General features: G+C 44.3%; 1 protein-coding gene across 3 annotated transcripts in view; it reads left to right on the plus strand.

The window, feature by feature from the left end:
* The window catches only part of LOC146859108 (protein spinster homolog 3-like), a 363,281-nt gene that overhangs the window by 321,793 nt on the left and 27,875 nt on the right, over window positions 1–13,613 (plus strand). The window lies entirely within an intron of this gene.

Below are 13,613 nucleotides of genomic sequence, written 5' to 3' on the forward strand. Positions count from 1 at the left end.
CTAAGATTGTTTGAGCATATGGAGAGGTTCCTAGCTCCACATTCCTTGTTATATACTGGGCGGTGGATTGCTTTTAGGCAGACCTTAATGGGGTTGTGATCCCCTTGAGGCATAGGAATTACTATAGCCTTGCTGATGCGATCGGCCAACCCAGGAGAAATACAAATTTAGTCAATTATTGATGAGCAATCTCTACCTCTAAATGTGGGCACTAGGGGGGCTGTTGAGAAACAGTTAGCCATTATGTCCATGGCATTCTCCAGATTATGTGAGTTTAAAAAGGAAGTTAATTCCACACCCCTTTGGCACCCAGGGGCCAGGTTGCATTCCCCCATAGGTGAACAATCTGCATTAAGTCTCGCATTAAAATCACCTCCCAACACAAGGCCGCTAGTATCATCAAAGTCATGCCTAGATTCCAGAGTGGTGATAAAATTAAAGAGATTTATAAAATTAATATTTGGTGATGAACTAAAATCGTTATTATAAAAATTGACCAGGAAGAAACTTATTTTCTGGTTGAATAATACAGCCTGGAAATTCTGGTTGTTCGTTGGTATAACCCTGGTGGTGCCTCCGACAGAAATATTAACCCAGATACATAAGCCTCCCGAGGGACGGCCCATTCTGGATTTGGTTGCAAAAATGTTATGACACAGGAACCCATTGACATATAGATCTGTAGTGGCCCACCGTGAGGGACTCCCTAACGTACCATAACCAAGGGCTCTACCAAGTGCTACCGGGCCCTAAATAGGAAATCTCTCAGGTGTTGGATTGGCCTTAGCTCTGGATGCCCATGCGATGGAGACACTAGGAGGTGGTTGAAAAAGGCTGGGCCTCTAAGGATTGGCTGGTTGGTGGGTAGATTATGTGACCTCCTTTGTGCTGGTTCTGTTTATCATCGCATATACAGAACATATGAACTGTGATTGAGGTACATAGTATACGTCTATGGGCCAATGAGAGGTCACAGTGCTCACGTAGCCTTGCTGCCCTGAGCTACATAAACACTCTTATCTTATCTTATCTTAGGTGCAATTTGTAAAGCACACTGACGCCGAAGCTTCCTGGCGCTGATAGACAGAGTGAGTGAGGAGGGAGCGTGAGTAGCGGAATTCTAGCTAAGGGGAGGGAAGAGGTGAGTTTTTAACAATTTTCTGAAATTCAGAAGGGAAGAGGAAGATTTGATTGAAAGAGGAAGGAGGTTCCAAAGCCCGGGAGCTAGATAGGAAAAACGGCGACCGCCGAATTTCTTGGTTTTGTTTTTGGGAGTGACTAGCAGATGACGGTGGGCTGATCGGAGGTTTCGTATTGGGTAGTGAGGGCGAATAAGAGATTTCAGAAACGCGGGGCCGGAACAGCGGAGGGCTTTGAATGTGAGACATGCCACCTTGAAGGCTGCGCTTTGGTCTATTGGAAGCCAGTGAAGGCTGTGGAGTAGAGGCTTGGCCGATTGCCATCTGGGGATTTTATGAATTAAGCGGGCCGCTTGATTCTGGACAACTTGGAGGCGGTGTAGCAGGAAATGTGGGAGACCGTAGAAGATGGAATTAGAAAAGTCCAGACGGGAGAGCACAAGTGAGATGACAGCTTGGGTGAGTGCCGCGGGGGGAAGTAAGTGGCTCTGATATTCCAAGGGGTCCTTGGGCTTACCTTGAAAACTAGAGTTCATATTTCATATATTAAACCTAGCAATGCATATTCTCCATATCAAAATGTTTGCACTGTGGAGTATATGAATGATAAATGTCAATATCAAGCAACCCAGATGTGTAGTGAAGGTGGATAGATGATTGATTGTTAGAAATGGGGGTCTCATGTTGGCAGAAGTAGGTACCTTTGTTCAAATAGGGACCCTTGCGTCTGGTCAGGGTAAGGGGATACACACTTTAGATAACCCCTGGCACGAGCAGACAGGCTTATCCCAAAGCAATGTGTAAAGTATTTGTACTCAAAAGACACAGTAATACAGTGATAACACCACAAATGGACACCACACCAATTTCGGAAAATAAAGTATCTTTATCTAAATTCAACAAGACCAAAATGACAAAAATCCAACATACATGTAATAAGAATATGACTTTTCAAAGGTTTCAAGCAACTGGGTCCATAGAAAACTAGGAATGCGCCATTCTACACAAAGTACCTGTAGATGGGTCACGATTTACAAGGCCAAACACCCACAGAGATGGGTAGCGCAGAGAAACAAAGAGTTTTGTCAGTCCCTGAGTCCTTGCAAGGCAATTGAACAGTTCTGCTGCACGCAGGAGAAGTGATGCGGCGAAACCGGACGTTAGGTGGAAGTGATGCGTCGACTTTGAGATGGTTGTGGTACGCGGATGATGCATCGGGAAAACTTGCTGCACAGGTGCAATGAGTGGAAATGAGGGATGCGTCGGCAATCAATGCGGCGGCGTCAATCGACGCTGCATCGGTTTCTTCAGCCGCGATCCCACAATGCGTCGATTCTTACAGCCGCGACAGGCACTGCGTCGTCTCGGCAGTGGTACAGTGATGCATGGAGATTCTTCTCGCACGGTGGTGCTGCATCGGGAAAAACAGCTGCAAGAAGAGTGATGCATTGATTTTCTCAGTTTTTCAGGTTTCTTACAGGTCCCAACAGCATGAACAACCACCAGGGGCCTAGAACTGCAACGAACACCTCCTGGCAGGTCAGAACTCTCAGCAGCAGAGTTCAAGGGAGCTGGGGATGAAGTCTTTGTGTCCCTGAGACTTCAGAACAGGAGGCCAGCACACACAGGCCCTAGGAGATTCTTCTTCAAGCAGGTTCACAGCAAAGTTTCAGTCTTTGTCCTTTTCTTGGCAGAAACAGCATCTGCAGGCCAACCCCCACACCGCAAAGGGGCAGTACTCCTCCTATGTTTCACATACACTGCACCCTGCCCAGGGGGGTACCTTGGGCCTAACACAGGCATGCCTTACATGTAAGAAAAGGGAAGGTTAGGGCCTGGCAAGTGGGTGCAACTGCCAGGTTGGCATGGCAGTTAAAAACTGCGCACAGACACTGCAGTGGCAGGTCTGAGATACCTTTTCAGGGCTACTCATGTGGGTGGTACATCAGTGCTGTAGGCCCACTAGTACCATTTGATTTACAGGCTCTGGCACACTCAGAACACTTAACTAGGGGCTTACCAGTAAATCAAATATGCAGATCAGGGAGAACAAATTGTAATCACAATTTACACAGGGAGCACTTGCACTTTGACACTGATCAGCAGTGGCACAGTGCCCAAAGCATCTAAGCCAGCAAGAGCGAAATCCAGCACACCATCAAAAAGACAGAAGGTAACGGAAAAAAATCCGGGGAAAACACACCAAATATGCCAAGTCCAACAAGGATGAAGTTTGTTTTTGTTGTGTTGTGGGGTGTGGTTATTTTTTTTGTTATGGTATTGTTTTTTGCTGGTTTCATTTGTTTTGTTGTTATGATCTTTTGTGTTGTGTTGTGTTGCTGTGGTGCTGTAGAATGCTGTAGATATTTTGTCTTTGTGCTGCTTGTGTTGTGTTGTTAGATTCTTGTGATATGTTGTTTTATGGTGTCCTTGTGCTGTGTTGTTTGTTCTGTGTTATCTTGATAACTAGTAATGTTGTGGTCGTTTACTGCTGAGTTATTGTTATGGTGTTGTGTAGCAGTGCTACTGTGATAATATTTGATACTGTGTTGTGTGCTATGATGTTGTGTTGTGTGGTTTATATCTTGTGTCATTGTGCTATGTTGTGTAGCTCAGTTGTGTTTGGCTTTTGCCTTAATGTATTGTTGTACTGTTTCATTGTTTAGAGTTGTTCTGTGCTGTTTTGATTTTATGTGTGTTGTGATGGTGCTCTATATTATTTTACTGCATCGCTATGTTGGGTTCTTGCTTTGTGTTTTGTATTATGTTATGGCTTGGATCAGCTGTATTGCTGTTTTGTGTCGCCTTGTGTGGTGCTGTGCTATTGTGTTGCATTAATTAGATGTTGTGTTGTGCCACACCATTCTAAGGGTGGTTTAATGATGACTATGTTGTTTGGGTTTCTGTCAGTCATTCCATTATTCCTTCAATTGCAAAAAGCTGTCTGTAATCCTGGGCACACAGGGCCAGAAGTACTGTTTACTTATCTAAAAATACTGGTCGCTATTTGCTGCCAGTATTTTTGGGATCAGTACATTTGTGTACAAAACAACCTATGTTCTTAAGAGTAGAATCGGATTAAATTCCAATCTGTCCTACCTAATTAATATTCATTAGGTATGTTGCCAGTTGCAACTCGATTGGCCACAATCACAGGGACAGGACCGGCAAGGGTCAGCAGGTCACCCACGTGTTCTTGAAGTATACTGTACATCAACATCTTGGTGCACATTTGTGGTCCCACAACCTGTATTACTACCTACAGTGTTACACATAGAATTGCTTCTTTCGGTGACTTGGCGACAAAGACTGAGAAGTAGTGTTAAGATGTGGGCACACAGACACGCGCACTGCTCCTCCTACTTTACCACTGGATTCTGCTGTAATAATTGCTCTCTCATGGTTTTAATCTGTGGCAGAGCCTTCCTTAGAGGCCCTTGCACTAGTGGCAGAGCAAGGGTGCCTAGGCCCCTAATGCAACCACACATTATGGTTTGGTGTGAATTAATTGGGGTGAAGTGGGTCCCTCATACCCCTGGACCCTGGTGCCACTGCACCTGATGTACCGCCGATAGCTACGCCCCTAGGCTGGACCCCGCTTGTGGTGCGTGAGTGCGCATGTCAGATTGTTGTTAGGCCATGAGGCCCCCGGCATTGGATTGTGAGGATTTTGCTCTCCAATACCTTTTGAAATAGCTGGCACATGCTGAGCTAACCTGCCTAGAGAAAGCAAATTACATCTGCCTGCGTCTGTAAAGATATATTACAGTAGCAACTTTGATAAGAGACCACTCCCATCCAGTGCTTAATTTGTATACAAATAAAATGTATATGCTAGGCCCCCGTCAGAAGAGCCACCCATTACCCTTGCCAGCGCTGCCAATGACAGTACAGACACACCTTCTAACCATCACACTCCTACAAGTGTGACACTTTGCACTGTTTCAGGCCCCCAGAGCTATAGGAATGGCTTGGTTTGCAGGTATTATTAATTTTTAATGTATATTGAATTAATAAACAACTATTGTGCTCATCTCTAAATGAAACAAACAGCGCCGCCATGTTCCAGACTGACATAAGTACCAGTGTTGGTAATTAAGTGCTAGCACCAGAAAACACAGGCTCAAATTAAGCACTTGACTCCCATCTCTGTGTCACTTCTGCAAATACCCCAATGCCTGCCCATGGGCATTTTCCCCATTTAATGGCCACCCAATGCCGGGGCCATGTTTTATAAATCTGATTGGAAAGCGTCTCTATGGCGAATGCTACTGATTTCTGAACATTTTAATTCGTATGAATTTTTTTAACCCTCAAAACTCTATCTTCTGTACACTGTTCTTGTAGATATATGGTTGCCACCTGTACATTAGAGTTTTGGGAGTTACAGTCCTGGTTCTATTGAACTAATTGGGTAACACACCTGAAAACTATGATATGAAACAGAAATGTGAGAAGACTGAAAACTCGAGTCTTAACTAGGCCTGGGCAAAAATTTCGTTCTGTTCGCGGAAATTGCGATAATTTGACATTTTCACGTTTCGCGGAGAGCGCGAAAATGTCAAAATTTCCGCTTTCCGCAGCTTGACGATAATTTGTTTCTTACTCGCGCTGTAAAATAATACATTCTCGCGTGCGCGCGATCGCCTTACCTGAATCCCTGCGTTCGCCGACAAGTTTTCTTGATCCGGTCGCGTTCTCCATGAGATGTTGGATTGTTTTTAGCCATTTGCGCAGTCTCGCGACAGTTCGCGCCCGCAGTGACGTCATGCGTTGCGCGATCGCGTCTTTCTTCTCGCGATCATGCACCGCGAGACAACTCAAAACAAGATGGCCACGCCCGCGAGCAACCACATGGGTAAGTTGGCGACCCGCAGCCATGCAGAAAATCTCGCGAACATGCGGGAAAAAAAATTCCGCATCTTCGCGATATTTCCGCTTGTTTGCGATAATTTTAAACATTTTCGCGATAATTTGCGAAAGTGGATTTCGCAAATTCCGCCCATCCCTAGTCTTAACCAGGCAGCAAGGCGAGCCTATGGAGACGGTATCCTGGTGTTATAGTGCGATATGCCAATGAACATCAGTGACTAGGAAAAGTTAGTGATTACAAAACAGGCAAGTTGTACGGCCTGTAGGGCCAGGCGGAGTAGGTCCCACGTTTCATAGGAAAGCATAGCGTTAAACTGACTCTACGCCAGCTAGGCCACAATTATCCATCAGAAGCAGGTACAGGAACCTTTGCATGTGATGGCCTGTCTCTCTCAGCGAGGACGTCTCTCCATTTCAGCATGCATGCATGCATGTCGTGAGTGACTGTCAGTCCTTCCAGGATTTCAGCTCTCACCAGCAGCAAGAGTTTCAAGGGCCCTCATCCAAACAGGGGACATGACCCGCCTCCCCCCTCACACCCCCACACTTCTTCCTGGTAGGGTACAATAATGTATCATGCTGAAGGCGCAGTGTGCATCTCACAAACTTTTATATAGCGCAAATCACCACTGGTCTCTAAGCGCTTTAACAGAAAAAAACAGATTGCTCGCATGGGAAAGTCCACAAGCAGCGAAGCTGACAATGAAACTAAAGGCAGCATGCCAATCACGGAGGAACGGTCCATCGCGCACCGTGGGGGAGACAGAACTCTCCCACCACCCCTTCACCTTTCCGAGCGATGGTTGGATACTGTAACTCTGCTCTTTACAACAGCACGCACACGGGTCCCCCCTGAGAGGCAAAACACATTAATAACATCCTGAGAAACGAACCCATTAATAACATCTCAGCAGCGAGGAGAGTAATTTAAAGAACTCGTCGTACGGCGAGAAAACAAGCTGAGACCCTTAATAGGAACAATACCCATTGGGTATTTTACTAAATAATTTTAAATGTTATTTACTATTTAGAGAATTCATAATTCCTGTTGTCAGATAACCCAGGAACCCATTCTTTTCACGCGCAATGCTATATATACCTATTATGGATTTTTTTCATGCAGCGCTACGCTGTCTCATGGAAGCAAAGTGCAAGATAGCGCTGCTATATAGACAGGTTCAAGCTGTATAAATACGTGTACACTTCTGCATGCAACTATGTGTGTGGCGTTGTCGCGTACCGCGTTGCAGCTGCGTCACTTCGTATAGAGCTGTTCTGCCGTTGCTATGGCTGCAGGCACTGTGGGGTTTGCTGTTCTGTTCCAATTTGTTTGAATAGTAGGTGTTCAAAAACGGCTCTTGGCACTAGGAAAGAAAGAACAGCTGAGGCAAAACAGTTGCATATGTACACACACACACACACACACATTGAGAGAGGAAAGAAGCAAGGCTTAGTGCCTACACCGTGGCGTCTCAAAACTTGAGGGGGGCTGCCTGCACAACACATGAAGGGGGTCCCCCACGCTCCGGGCCCAGTTATTGGCTCTCCGGCCAGGGACACCTTCCTGCATAAAAACAATCCTGAGAGGCAAATTCACCTACGTGTGGTGCAAAACACAGCACACACAGAAAGAGAAAGCAACCGGGACAAATACAGATATTTGTCCTCTTTACACATCACCTGGGGAGATGCATCTTTTTGGTGCTTTTCAGCCGCGGTCGGTAGTAGGAGTAGCTGCAGGGCGGTGACGTGGAGAGTAGTAAACTATGGATTACGGAGGTTTACAGGTAAGTTAACATATAAATTAATAAAACAAATTTTGTTGTGTGCACTGCATCGCATTGTGCACGCAACGAAATTCGTTTTATTAATTTATATGTTAACTTACCTGTAAACCTCCGTAAGCCATAGTTTACTACCCCCCACCCTGCCCATCCCCCTCCCCACGTCACCGCCCTGCAGTTACTCCTACTACCGACCGCGGCTGGTGCTTTTACCAGTTCTGGTAGATCTGGGGATGCGTCAACAACCATGGGACTTTTGTGGGAACACCCATGCAAAGCCCATGGAACACCTCCCCCGTGCAGAATAAGGCAACACAGAGATTTTTGCTGCGTTGCTTTACTCAGGATTTATGAAGCCACTGAGGGCCACACCAGGTGGCCATGCGTGGCTTCATAAATCTCTTTTGTGTTGCGTCCTTCTTTCACCACATTACGTGGTGCAAGAGCGACGCAACAGAGCTTGTGAATATGCCCCTGAATGTTTATTATGTGAAACCGGAAGATATGCATTTGCTTTTCCTCCAGTACTTTCAAAGGCTTTTTTTAACAATGCCTTACAAGCATTGAAAAAAACAAAAGTGTAGCACTAATGTAATAAAAGTGAGTCCTATTGACTCTGCCATTGTTTGTTTTATGCACTGGCTGCACTGAATAGTCCAGTGATGCAGAGCAAGTGGGGAAATGTGCAAAACTGCTGTATGCAGCTTTAAGTCTGCATATCTTTGGTGCTGCTCATTAGGGGCGGCACCTCCATTAGGGCGGAGGAGCGTCGTCCCACTGCTTTCTCGCAGTGCGAGAAGCAGAAACATAAAATGGTATTTAAATACCATTTTATGTTTCTATTTCTCGCACTGCGAGAGAGCAGGAGGGTATGCCTGGTTGGGGGTGGGCGGGTCGGGAAGTAATGGCTTTCTTAACGTTACAGGCCCTGACTGTTTGGTCGGCCCTCTAAGGCCGACCAAACCAGTCATGTGCACTCTGACTTTCCTCTATTTAGGCCGCATGCAGCCTACATAGAGAAAATGGCCTCCCCATAGGTGCCCGGCTGAGTGCTGTCCCCACTAATCACAACGCTGCCTTTGCAGCGTTATGATTGGCTTAGGGGAGGGGAGGGAGGCTGCCTGCTTCCTGTTCAGCAGGAGAGCAGGAAAACGGGACCCGGCCAGGAGCCGCGACGTTTCAGGACTCGGGAAGGTACGTTTAAAAAAAACCAATTAATTAAAACACCCCCCCGCCCGCGAACTCGCACGACCCCTGCGCGACCCCCTCCTGCCCCCACATCACCCGCGAGCCATGCCGACCGCGACCGCTGCTCATAGCATTATAAATTCAGCACTATAAGTACCAGAATGCAAAGAAGAATGCTTTAACTCAATCTATGTATGCATGGACCTAGAAATCCTGAAAGCTGCCTGAATTTAAGGAACTGGAATTCTCTCCTAAGTAGGAGATTTTAGGAACCTAATTTTGAGTAGTGTAGAAAAGGTTGAGGTAAATGCTGTACGAAGGGAATACGCTTATCATTATGCTTATTTTTCAATGGATCTCTTATTTTATTTTACTGTGTATTGCATTTGTTTAGAAACATGTTGTATTAATGTTGGTATATGTTATATTCATTTCGATGTATTTGAAGCATTTTAAAAGGTGTCATATTTCTTAAGCAGTAAATTGGATATGAATTGCTTCCCACTTATATTAAGCCCTTACTTTATCCCTTACATATCTTAGTTTCTGGCCCAAAAAGTTTCACTCATATACACATTTTTTTAAAGATAAGTTGTGAAATTAAAATGGGAGCAATATTTGGTTTAACTGCTTTGTGGAACAAAATATGGCTCAAACTTAGAAACTCCTCTTGTGCTGCAAACACCACTCAAACTTTTTGCTTTGTCCACAATAGACGATTGTGAACTCCATCAATTTCAGGCAAAGACAAATCTAGTTTACATAGTACCTCTTGTTCATGAAATTATGATTTTGCTGATTTAAAAAACCACATTTACTGTTCACATGCCATTTTATTGATGAATTTTGGAAAAAAGTTTGGAATCAGATCAATTCTATCTTTCAGTCAAATACCATTTGTAATATATGAATATATTTTTGGATAGTCCTTTGGAAGGCTAGAATGGCTTTTCTTCAAATATTAGTATAATTTATCTCACATTAGCAACTGCCTTTCACAAAATTGCAAAGAACTGGAAAAACCTTTCTTTCCATTCTTGGCGGTATGGAGTCTGTTATATAAGTATAAACTCGATAGAGGATACGGGTCACTCATCTCACTTACCATCAAAGGAGAATCTATTTGGTCTACTTTAATGGTTTATCTTAACAATTCGGCTGTAATGCACGGATCTCATCAACCTTCAACTTAAATTTATGTCTAATATTGTTACTGTACTATATATTAACTGACAACTTTGAAAACTGGTTATATTTACATAATATTTTACATTTTTCTATTTACTATCAGTTGTCTTTATTGCATAACATAGGACTCAAAAATACTTAGCATTCCTAATTCTTATCCTCTCATTTCTATACACTTTTTTAGCTTCTCTTGTGTCTCTTTCCTTTCTTTGTTTCTCTTTCCTTTTTCCTTCTTTGTGTAGTATAATGATAAGATGTTTCCAAATTATGAAATGGTTTACATTGTTTATCAAATAAACATCTTTGCTTAACTTTAAAAAATCCCTCCTCAGGCCTTACTGTTCATGGGACCACTAGTCAGGTTCTGCGCTGCGGACCATTACTTTTTAAATATATGTTTGAAATGGTCTTGTGAAGGAGCTCATTGAGAACATGCCATGAACTCAATAACATGTAATGGTCTATGTTTGACACAGCTTCGCTGCCTCACCCTGCCATCTTCTCAGTCTATTACTGAAGCTGTTAAGTTTCATTACATTTTTTAGAGCTTGTCCTTTTGTGAGGGACCTTTGATGAAGCATATTAAACTGGGGACTGGTTCAATGCAATTATTGCACACCTGGGTGTTACTTAGTTATGAAGAAAGTTAGATTTGCTACCATAAAATCCTAGTCTACAATTGAAAGAACCAGGATTTCCAGATGTTTATGCTTTCCAATGTAGATTCTCCAGAGTGGTTGACAGGAGAATCTAGATTTTATTAAACTGATGCCACCTACAGCTTTTCAAGGCTCAAAACATGACATTTCTAAACACTAGAATTTAGAAACCATTCCCGAACAAGCATACGACTCCTCAACATTCCCTTTCTCCTGCTTCGGATCTGCTCCATGTCTGATCTCAACATTAACTTCCGTCAAATTCATGCGGTGATCCTTTAACATCAGCAGATCTCTTCCCATCAGGGCCGGACTGGCCATTGCGGGCATTGGGTGTTCCCAATGCCCGCCCTGGTAGGGTGGGGCCCTTTTTGCAGCGGTGGGGTCCGGTTTGGTTACTGGGGGCCGGTTTTGCAGTGGTGCTGCAATATCGGCCAGCACTAACAAAAGCAGCAGTGTCTCACACTTGCATTCACCCCTCCCTCCCCCAGGGGCTGGTCCGACAAATTTCCAGGGCTGCTTAGGGGTTCCAGTCTGGCCCTGCTTCCCATGCTCCTCTCTTCTTTGCCAGAATCTGTTCTCCAGGTTCACTAGGCATCAATTAAAGATAGAAATAGCAACACAAACTTCATAAGAACACCAAACTGAAAATCAGAAGAAAGAAAATACACATAACCCACTGAAGGGTTGGTTGGTAAGGTATAATGTTAGTATCAGTGTCTTGAATACATTTCAAATTCTCCGGTCACCCATTCTTGAGAATCTATATTTTATGTCAAGCCTAGAGGCTACTATTATGCATGTCTAAAGTTTCTCAGTCACAGCACACGCTGCATTCTCATTTAGTTTCAAATAGAATCTTGCTAAAACATCGGCATTCGCTCAGTCAGTCGCTCTCAAAATCTCCTCCAAATGTCCCCCTGCCTGAAAAACTTTACTAGTTAGCTCCCCTAGTAGAATGAGCTCAAACCTCTGCAGATCGACTCCAGCTTCCTCCATTACAAAAAGGCTCATCTTGCCACAGCTGATGGGGTCACAGGCCCTTGCAGTTTCACATAAGATAGTAGTAACTGATAAACTCAATTTGTCCTGAATTCAATCACTCGTCACTCCCTTCAAACCTGGGATTCACAATTGTCCCACTCACAGTCTCAGAACAGCATGATATCACAAACGACACACCATCTGGCATACAAATTCTATCATCCATCCAAAGTACAAATATTTGAGACCGACCATCATAACTGAAATCATAGCCACCATCTTATAACTGCAATAGGGATAACCCTACATTAACTGGCCACCTCTGAAACATGGTACGAACTAGAGTGACTTCCAAAACGGAACCATATTTCACCACTGCCGGCCTTCGAAGCCTAGATCCCTTCATGACTCTGCAAACTAACCCATTCCTTCCAATAGACCTACCTTCCTTCAATCTTTGGTGAGCAGCCACTGTTGATCTGTAGCAAAACGTCCTATTGCCTAAACCCTTCCCACAGACTTCTGAAAGAAAATTAACCAACATCACCGCAGAAACCTCCAAGGGATCCAAAGTCCTCTCCAAGCAACAGTGCTTCCAACACTTCCAGGCACCTCTGTATCTCCTCCTTGTTCTTGGCACCCAAGACTATCTGACCAGCACCAGAGTCACTCCCAACAGGCCAGTGAGCTCCCTGGAGCAACTGATTTCCTCCAAGCAAAAAGGATCAGGACCCCTGACTCCACTAAAGGATGTTAATAACTTCCAGGACTTACCAGCTTTAACTAGTAAGTTGCAATCAGCAAAGCGTCCTTTCTTGCTAATACCAGAATTCCTGGAAACCATGTTTGAGGGGTTTAAAGGGGGATTATCAGAACAAGCTGACAATCCTGCCTCTTCACAAAGCTAAACAAAACCTTCCCAGTACAAGCGTTAATCGCTGAAATCTGTTAGGAACCAGGAATTCCAATTTACCACCTGATTCTGCAAGCCTGGCAGATACTCTGCTCTCAGATCCTTCTTGTGTTCCTGACAGAGCTCAAAAAGTTCCTTTGATAATCTGACAGACTCTCCAATCTACTTTCACCTAAACTGTTGATGTAACAGACAGCTGAAACATTGTCCACCCTCAATAGAACAGAGCAACCTCACAGAACACCCCTGAAAATCTACAGCACAAAAATGCCTGCTTTAAATACAATTTATAGGAAACTCTCCCTCTTTTTCTGACCAGCGGCCGCCTGATTTAATGGAGTCCCAAAACTAAAAAGGCTGCCACTAGACTCTGCAACAAACTCTGTGCTTGTGCCATATATTGCCCGGCCATTCCATGCATGCAAGTTCTGCAGCAACCAACATAATTCCTCCTCTGCTTCTCCTGAAAGCTCCATCAGATCTCCATACCAAAGTTCCTTGTGCAAGGCCACTGTCTTCAACTACTGATGCGCTCTGTAATAGAGTTGACCTGGAAAAAGACAAGATTGGAAAATGAAAGAAGACCTATAACCCGAACCAGATCCCTCATGAACATTGAATTCTTTTTCAGAACCACCTTGACATCTATCTTTATCCTCTTCACCTTCTGTGGTTGTAACCTCAGTATCAAATGTGCAGTATCTGCCTGAAATCTTAAGAAATCCAGCTTCCTGCACAGGGCAAGAAATGACTTCTTCCTATTCAACAAGAGACCTTACCGCTCCAGCAGGCTTCCTGCCATGCCCAACTGGAACTCTAACTTTCTGATCCTGAGACATGAACAGGAAACCATCCAAGTACCTAATCATTCTCACCTCCCTTTCTT

The sequence above is a fragment of the Triturus cristatus genome, chromosome 3_2 (assembly GCF_964204655.1).
Source record: "Triturus cristatus chromosome 3_2, aTriCri1.1, whole genome shotgun sequence".
Lineage (NCBI taxonomy): Eukaryota > Metazoa > Chordata > Amphibia > Caudata > Salamandridae > Triturus > Triturus cristatus.